This window comes from Rhinolophus hipposideros (genome assembly GCF_964194185.1).
Source record: "Rhinolophus hipposideros genome assembly, chromosome: 14".
In the NCBI taxonomy this organism is placed as follows: Eukaryota; Metazoa; Chordata; class Mammalia; order Chiroptera; family Rhinolophidae; genus Rhinolophus; species Rhinolophus hipposideros.
The window spans coordinates 34,252,626-34,261,595 of record NC_138060.1 but is presented as its reverse complement, the minus strand read 5'-3'; the positions used below and the strand labels follow the sequence as shown (position 1 = coordinate 34,261,595).

Here is an 8,970-nt window from a genome sequence, read left to right as displayed (position 1 = left end):
AATCTGATAAGGCAAGGCCAGGTCATTCTCTGAACCCTTTAGAACAGAAGCACACCAGGGCACGTGACACTGTACAGCCTTCCACCCTGGGGAAGGGGGCACTCATGAATGGATGCAGTGCTCTCTGAGGTCCCAGAGACGGAGCCCGTGGTCACAGGGGGAACCAAGTTAGAAAAGTCCAGAGACCCAGGGATGAGTTTCATGTCTTCTGACCCTCAGGAGTGGAGGTTGTAAATGAGCACTGGATTAGGAGTCCAGCAACCTACATTTCTCCTTTTTTCTTTTTATTAAGATATAATTGACACAGAACATTAGTTTCAGGTATACAATATGATGATTCGATATTTGTAAATATTGAAAGTGGTCACAAAAATAAGTCTAGTTAACAGCACCCAGCATTTCGGTATCAATTCTGCCAGTTTCTAGTTCAACGTACTTCAAAAGTGACCTCTTTGGGCCTTAGTTTCCCCATCTACAAATGCAAGTGTTGGTTAACATATCTGTGTTTCTCTACAGCTCTCTGGAGATTTTCTGGGCCTGAAGAGGAGTCCAGACCATTGCGGAGTCATAGATTTACCCACTTCTTCATTTTCCTATGTAAGTTGGACCTATTTCCCAGCATCCAGCTCTCCCCAACTAATCTTTTAACTTCGTCTGAGCCACTTGTGTGGGGAAGGATGGTGAACTGAACTGAGATTAGAAAAGTGCTGAGACAAACCTGGGTCATACAGCTTTGCTGCCCTTTTCTCCCAGGATGAGTGCTGCCTCTAAGGGAGATGTGAGAGGTGGCTGTGGTGGGCAAGAGGTTAGACGGTCCCCGCTGGAAGGTCCCTTAGAGACCTCCATTTTACAGATGGGGAAGTTGAGGCTAAGAATGGGCAATGTACTTGTCCAGGGTCTCACATTGGTTATTGGAAACATCTGTCATTCTCTTTTTAATAAACAACAAAGAGCTGTATTAAGGTGTAATTGTTATACATTAAACTGCACATCAAGTGTACAATTTGATGAGTTTTGTCATAAATATACACCCATTAAGCCATCTCCACAATCAAAATAATTATCATTTCCTGTGCCTCCAGAAGTTTCCTGGTGTCCCTTGGTCGTCTTTGCCTCACCCCCCACTCCAGGCATCCACAGGTCTGCTTTCTGTCACTATTGATTGGCTTCTGCATATATTTTAAGGCAGAGCTGACAGGACCAGTCGACAGATTGGGTATGGGCTGTGAGAGAAGGAAAGGGGTGATACCACAATTTTGGCCAGAGGCCTGGAAGGCTGCAGTTGCCATCATTTGTGAGAAGGGTGGAGCAAAATTGGGGAAAAAATTCGGGAAAATGCCAGAGCTCATCTTTGGACGTGTACAAGCTGTCAAGTAGTCTCCATATGGGAAGGAATTGGTGGCAGTGGCTATAGGAGTCTGGGCTGGAGACATGCAGAGAAGGGCTGAAAACCAGGGGTGGCCAGATCTCCAAGGAGCGAGTGGAGGTGATGACCCAGCCCTGGTTCTCCAACACTAAGAGGTCATTAGGGTCGGCTCTCTAGAAAACGCACTCTCGTTCCCAAGTCCGTTCCCCTTTAGGAATCAGGCCTCCCCGAGCCTTGAAAACAGCCTACTGAGGTCAGAGCTGTATCGTTCCATCTAAGTTTGCCCAGTGGCTGCACTGTGCCTGGTCCCTGGTGGGAGCTTGGCACATGCTTGTTGAACAATGAGGCTGGGAAGGGCAAGAAAAGCTCTCCCCACCTCTGCCAAGGTCACAGGAACCTGCTTCTGCTTTCTTCCCAGAGCCGTGATTTCTTCCAGAGCTGCTTTCTTCCAGAGCAGGAGGGTTTGCTATCCTTGACCATCAGCTGGAGGGCAATTACCCAAACAGTGATGACTGCTTCCCATAGGCCAAAGGATTCCCTTCCCCTGACCCTCACTTCTGGCCTGTAATTCTGCAGAGAAGAAGAAAAAAGCAAAATGACATTCCATTCACCTTTCAAAAACATTCCTTCAGCTGACCTCCCAATATCCGCATCAATTAGGCCTTACTGCCCTCACTTTACAGATGAGGAAAGAAGAGAAGGTGGGAGATCTGAGCCAAATGCTACCTGAATCCACTGCTGCCTCCCCACAAGGAGGAAATTCTACTGTAAGGGGCAGGGGGCCAGGGGAGGCGGGGAGACCCTTGGTGAAGCTGCACAAAGCCTTGAGGGAATTTGCTTTTGGCCACCACCCTCGGCACCCCATCCTGGCCTGCCCTCTCAGAACGAGCCCCCTGCCCTGCCCTGTCCCAGATGACCGTCTCTGGATCACGCATGCCTCCTCCCACGCCAGGTACGTGCAGGGCCTCACTGTACTTCCTCTGGAAACCCCAATCCTGCTAGAGCATTCAACTTACCGCAGCAGGCACTTGTCTAGCCTTCCTGTGGCTGGAGAAGGGAGGTCAATGGACCAACCTCAGGCCACTAACCATAACCATGAGGAGCACGCTGGAGGAAAAGGCCAGGGTGTGTGAGAGAGGGACCAGCCAGCCCAGGGCCACAAAAGCATCCCCGGGAAGTGAGGGGAGAGCTGGCGCTGAAGGATGAGCAGGAATTGGCGAAAGAAAGACGCGAGGAGAGTGGGGCAGAGGCTGTGAGGGACAGAGAAGGCCTGTGTGCCTCAAGGGGAGACATGGAAGCCAGTCTTGGGATGTCCGGAGAGGGGGCAGGACTAAGAGCTGTGTGTCTCGGCCACCAGCAGAGAAACAGGCCCTTTCCCCGGCCAGCTCAATGGCGGGGGTCCAGGCCCCGGGAGTGGGCAGTGGTCTGGGACCACGCAGCCCCCTTGGTGAAGGAGCTCCCAGGTCAGTTCCTACTCAGCAGAGGCCGAGCAGCTCCAAGAGCTTTGGCTGGCGGAGAGGTGGCTGCTGGTCCCCACACCCTATCCACTGACGACTCCCAATGGAGCCCAGGAGGAGGCCCAGGCCTTCCGTCTGCTGTGAGGCGGAAAGGCCGGCCCTGGAATGTGCTGACCTCTGCCTCCTGCAAGGCCCAGGAGCTAATACGCATTCTTTCCAGCACCAAAGCCCTGTTGAAGGCAACGGTGGGCGTGGCCCAGCGCTGGGAAGGCCACACAGGAGTGTCCACTTCCCTTAGGATGGTTCCCAGAAGGGCTTCGGTTCTCCCCTGAACCACCTTTATCCTCCCCAGCATCCTTCCCTAATGAGGAGAGGAAGGGCCCTGAGGCCAGGGTCAGCACACGCTGTCACTGGGGAAGTGCTAGCTCAGTGCTTCCTGGGCAGGTACCTGCGAAAGCCCTTGAAGCTGAGGACCCTGGAGCGCCTTACAGGAAATTTCACAGTTGGTTTTGGAAACCGCTCCAGTGCAAAGGAGCAAAGCACATGAGGGCTGCCATTAGAAGGAAGTCGCCCTGCTGGAAGGGGCGGGGGCTGTGAGGAAAGCTGCAAAGCAGCGCCTGGGTGTGGGGAGGGCACAGACCTCAGAGGGAGCCCACCCTCAAGCACCACACTTGCCCTCTCCAAGCCTCAGTGGCCTCGTCTGTACAATGGAAGCCACAGCTGCACTGCCAACTCCCAGGAAGAGGTTTGAGGTTGCAGGAAGCTGTAAGGTGCTTTGCAAATGTGAGGCGAGACTCATCATTCTCCAGTCATCCTGGGGGAGAGACAGTGAAGTAAGCCAGTGACAGCCTTCAATATGAAGCAGAGAAGTTGCTAAGCTGGGGTTATCTGCTTCCAGAGGGCACAGCGGGACCGACAGCATGAGGTGTCAGGCAAGGTCTGAAGACCTCCTCTGCATCCTTGATTGACTGAGCTCTGAACGCCCCTGTCAGACCAAGACTTGGGCTTGCACTGGGGCAGGTAGTTCTTAATTGGTGTCCTCTGAGAAACTTCCATGGGACCAGGGAATGCACATTCATATTCTGGGAGTTCAGAGACTCCCCAGGGTGGGGAATGCACAAGGATCTGTCTTCAGGACGCTGGAGGTGGGCATGTGGGAGTTAGGATTAGGCTGGGATTTAGAATGAGGCAGGGCCCTCCCAGGCAGCTCCCACAGTCCTCTGCATGACGTTTTGTGTGCCTCTGAGAAGTCTTCCGAGGTCAGTGAGTTCCCAGGGTGTGGACCACACTTCATTCCTCTTAGAACCCACAGCGGAGGGCCTCTGCAAGTCTCCTGGGAAAATGAACAGAACCAACTCTTGATAAAGTCTCAACTCATCTCCTCTACCTTTGTCTCTCAGCACCTAGCACAGCACCTGCACACAGGCGGTGCTCAGTAAATGTCCGGCAACTGACTACTGGCTCCCCAAATCAACCCTCCCCTGCAGTCAATGTGGACTATTTGACCTTTCCCAATCATTCCTCTCTTCCAGCCTCCCAGCCCTTGTTTTTTCTGTAGGGGAGTCTTCCTAGGCTCCTCGTCGCCAGCTGACATATCAAGCTTTCTTCATGGACCTTCTTTCCTGGGACGTCTTCTCTGACTGGCCTGACCCCAACACAGCACCACTGCCGTCACAGACCTCCAAGCACTTTCCTTGGTCCCACACAAGACTGACTGCTGCTCACCCCTCACACGCATTCCCGAACCCCCAGCCCATACCCTGATCCCAACACCGCATATAGTGTCTGTCCAGATATGTAGTAGTCAGCAGTTTACAAAGACATGAAGACACACATATGTGCTCTCGTGGTCATGCCAGGACACACACACTCACACGTGTGCATACATGGCCACACTCACTCACACATTCTCAGGAGACACTAGCGTTGATGGTAAAACGGAGAGGCTCTGGAAGTCCCCTTCTTGCATCAGAGAGCAGGTGGTGGTTTTAGAAAGCACAGAGCTGATGGTTGGGACACCTGGGCAGTGACCTTAGGAAAGTCACCCCATTGGGTTTCAGAGTCTCTGTCTGTGAAGTGAAGAGTTGGACCACATTATTGCAAGGTCTCACTTGGCACCAAAATCTGACACGTGGAAAGTGGTCAATGATATCACAAAAACGAGATCCCTCAAAGTGATTGTGGTGAAGGAGGATAGAAAGGTGCTGGGGGCGGGGGGAGTGTCCCTGAACTCTAGGCTCAACAGGGCGTGTCCCAGCTCCCCCTCCGAGTAGTGCCCCAGGAGCTCAGGGCAAAGCCGGTGGCTAGTTGTCAGTCCCCTGGTCAGGCCTCTGCCATGTTTTGCTGTGTCTGTTACGAATCCCCACGGGTGTGGTGAGCGTTGGCCTGCAGCCAGCTGCCCCACCGCACTTGACTCATATTTCCCAGGAGCACACCCCAGAATAGGCTCCCAATTTCAGAGAAAGGAGAACAAATTGATTCCAGTGAAGAACTAAGTTTTTCTGGAACATTAAAGCCAGCTGTTGTTTCTGCAGCTGTGGGTCCCCCACCCTATCATCTCCAGGGTACCCGGCACCCCCCACTCTTGGGAGCTGGGAAAGATGCTCTCCGCCATCGTTTCATCCCACCACCCTCGCCGTTCCAACCAGCAGCACTTCCACTGGGATTCCCCACCTTGGACTTGCTCCTGGGAATTTCTAGAAGCATCAGATGGTGCAAACAGACTGTTTTCATTATGATTATTCTGGGTTTAACCTCCTGGCCCTGCGTCACAAAGATTATGGAGTTCTTTCTTAGAATTGGATGAGACAAGAGGCCCCTTTTTTCCTTCTGTTCACCCCCTGAGTCAGTCTTATTTTTCTTCTTTCTTATTCTGGATCCTCTCAAGAGGCCCTCTGTCCTCTGTGTGCCCTCCCTGCCTCCTCCGGGCTTTGTCTGATGAAGCTTGGGGTGTCTGGGGCAGCAGATACGCACGACGACCCTGCCCTGCTGCTCAGCCAGCACTGCCATCAATTCCTGGCCTTGCTACGGCCACTTCCTAACATGAAACCACCATCGCTGAACCTGCCTCTCACAGGGCTTAGGGGGCCTGCCAACATTTGGTTTGAATGTTTTTAATATGAAGATTTTCCTGTTCTTCAAAATTGTACTAAAAACAACACACCCACACAAATGTGTTGCATACAAATTTAGTACACTGAAACCTACCAACCCATTACCATGGGCCGCTGCATTAACTTGCTTTTTGTGCAGACCTTAGAGTGAAACTTCTGTGCAATTAAAGGTAGTCCTAGGAGCAGCAAGAGAGCTGATTAAAAACAAAAACAAAACACAGAAACAGAAACCTAGTCTTGCCAACTGCAAGTACTTCTCCACGTGAAATAGGATTTTCTTGATATTGCACAATCAAAATAGATGGTAGTGGTTCTCAACTGGGGCGATTTTGTCCCCCAAAGGACAATGTCTGGAGACATTTCTAATTTTCTCTACTGAGTGGAATGTTACTAATTGCATTGAGTAGGTAGAGACCAGGGAGGCTGCTAAACATCCTCCAATACACAGGGCAGGCCTCCAGGTACAAAGAAGTACCTGGCCCCAAATGTTGCTAGTGCCAAAGATGAGAAACCCTGATATACGGGAAGGTCTTGGATGCCGAGGTCAACATAAGACTGATTTCCCTCACCCTAGATTTCAAATGGTTATATTGATCAAAACTGCCGTATGTTCTCATCAATGGGCTTAATAAGTAAACACCACAAATAGGAATGCATCAAATAGTTATGCTTAATAAAACACTGTTTACGTGGGGTCCCAGATTCTTTAAAAACAAAAATCTGCGGCTAAGAAAGTCTGTGCTCAGCTGGCCTGGTTGCTGCTCACAGTGCTTTGACAGCCTGACTCTCCAGCTCCTGTCTGTCCCACTCAGCCACCCTCCTGGCTGCAGGAGAGACACAGCTCTCTCAAGGTGAGCCTTCCCCATGTCTGGGAGAACGGGGCTTATCGAGCCAGTTGGAAGTGAGCTCCATGGGACAGAGGTTTGGTTTGCTTTGTGCCTGGTACAAAGTATGTGCTCATTAAATATTCACTGAATGAAAGTGAGACTTACTCCCAATATCATCTAGGGCCTGAGGTTCTCTCGGACCCCTTCGGAGGGCAGGAAGGTGGGTTGGGCTGTCCTGGGGAGCCCCTGCCCTGAGCTGCCCTGCCACTCTTGGCCCAATTGGTCACCTCACACCTGAGAAAGTCTTGAGCACCTGTTCACAGGAGATTGGCTCTTTGCAAGGAGCCTGTGGACATTACAGACAGACGTCCCTTCTCCAAGGTCTCTGGTTGGGGAGTGTCAGTCTGGACACCACCCAGGGAAGTCCTCAAGTCCATCATCCATCTTCAAAGGCCCCTCCCAGCCTTCCATGCACCCCTCCAAGAGTCTCATCAGGCGGACTGATGCTCAGAAGCACGTTTATCTGTGGCCCCTAACACCAGGAATATTTCCAATGTGCCGTCCCCTCCCGGGGCACAGGACAAGACCCAGGCGTGTCACTGACAGACCCACCTGTGCCTCACTCACCTGGGTGGCCCAGGGGCAGGGCTGCCATGCTGAGTGCAGCAGCCTTCACTTCCCCACCCTCAGTGATCCATGTTCTTTGTTCACTTGAGTCTCAGCAGACTCACACAGTGTGCCAGGCCCCCTGCTAGGCCCGTGAACACGACGGTCAACAGCACTTACTCTTTGCCCCCATTCAAGTTCACAGTTAACCATGGTAGGGAGAGTTTTGTAAGGTCTACGCCCCAAAAGGCAGGTGTCTCAGCCCGATAATGTTAGCATCTCAGCAGAAGTCGCTTCTTCACACTTTCCCACAGAGGGAACATTATAGAGCAATGACTGGGCCGGGGCATTGGTCAGGTGGTGAGGTTAGCACAGGGCCTTTGCTGGGCCGGCCCATGAGGTCCCTTGAGTGCAGGGACTGTCTCATTCATCACTGAACCCCCAGAGCTGAGTGCATGTGTTTGCCAGCCCTCTGTGCTGTGGTGCCAGGGTGGCCGAGACCCCACTCACTGTGCGCTGGCATTCCCTGCTCTGGGCAAGGGCAGAAATCACCATGAAGTCTCTCCCACTGGCCCACATGGGCTTCCACACTGGCCCCACCATTCCCAGATGGTGAGACCTCAGGCACAGGGCCTAATCCAGCCAAGCCTAGATTTCCTCAGCTGTAAGTGGACAGCAATAACGTCACCTACCTCATTTGGCAGTTGGAAGAATTAGAGGGTATAATCCATGCCAAGTGCTTAGGACAGTCAGGCACACAGTAAGCCCCTGATAACTGGTAGCCACCACCATCATGATATTCCTGCAGAGTCCAGAGTCTGCAGATCGGAACTGGCCACAGGAGGACACCTTCTTGCCTTCCGATTACGGGGTCCTCGTCTTCCTTCCTCATCCAGAGCCCTGACATGGCTTCTTAAAGGAGATGGAAGCACCCCACCATGCAGTGGTCAGCCTCTTGGGAAGCACGGCTCAGTGGCCAGAACAAAGCCTTAAGCGACCATATCCAGAGACTCAGACACTTGAGGATCTGCCTGCTCCCCAAACTTACAGATGCAGACACCCACAGAGGCCCTCCCACTTCCTCACTGAAAGCCAGACTCCTGCCTGGGAGCACGGAGGAGCTCTAGGCTCAGCCCTGACCTCTGACTTCAAGGGAGGAGCCTCTCCTTGCAGAAGCTTTTCAACTTGCAGAGACCTTGCGGAAAGGGAGAGGGGAGGTCTCAGCCAGGACATCCCAGGGGAAAGGGCACTGTTTACATTTCAGCGGGCTCTATTGTTTCAAAGGATACAGTGCAGACACTTCCCACAACAATGGAGGGAGGTCAGAGTTCCTCTCCTCTTGCAGTTGAGGCTGTGGGGCTGGGCTCTTTGTTTACAACGAAAGTGATCACTGACCAAAGTAGCCATTTGCAGAGTCTAAAAACTACCTTCCAGTATCAAATTTGAGAATTTTGGTCTATGACAACTAAGTTTACTTGCTACGGATGTCGTTCCTGCAAAGACTGGAACAGGCCTCGTCCAGAGTGACGAGGACACTCTAGTGTGACAAGAGCAGCCCTGCGGGCACCCGACACTATCTGGAGCCTCACACAGCAGCCGCA

General features: G+C 52.3%; 1 long non-coding RNA gene across 1 annotated transcript; it reads right to left on the bottom strand.

The window, feature by feature from the left end:
* Positions 1-289: 289 nt before the first annotated feature.
* LOC308507749 lies at positions 290-8,519 on the bottom strand. The gene is made up of 4 exons (XR_013994923.1): positions 8,062-8,519; positions 3,499-4,156; positions 2,383-2,473; positions 290-1,936 (listed from the first exon to the last, which is right to left on the bottom strand). It is a non-coding gene; the product is annotated as an uncharacterized lncRNA (long non-coding RNA).
* Between the last annotated feature and the right edge of the window lie 451 nt (positions 8,520-8,970).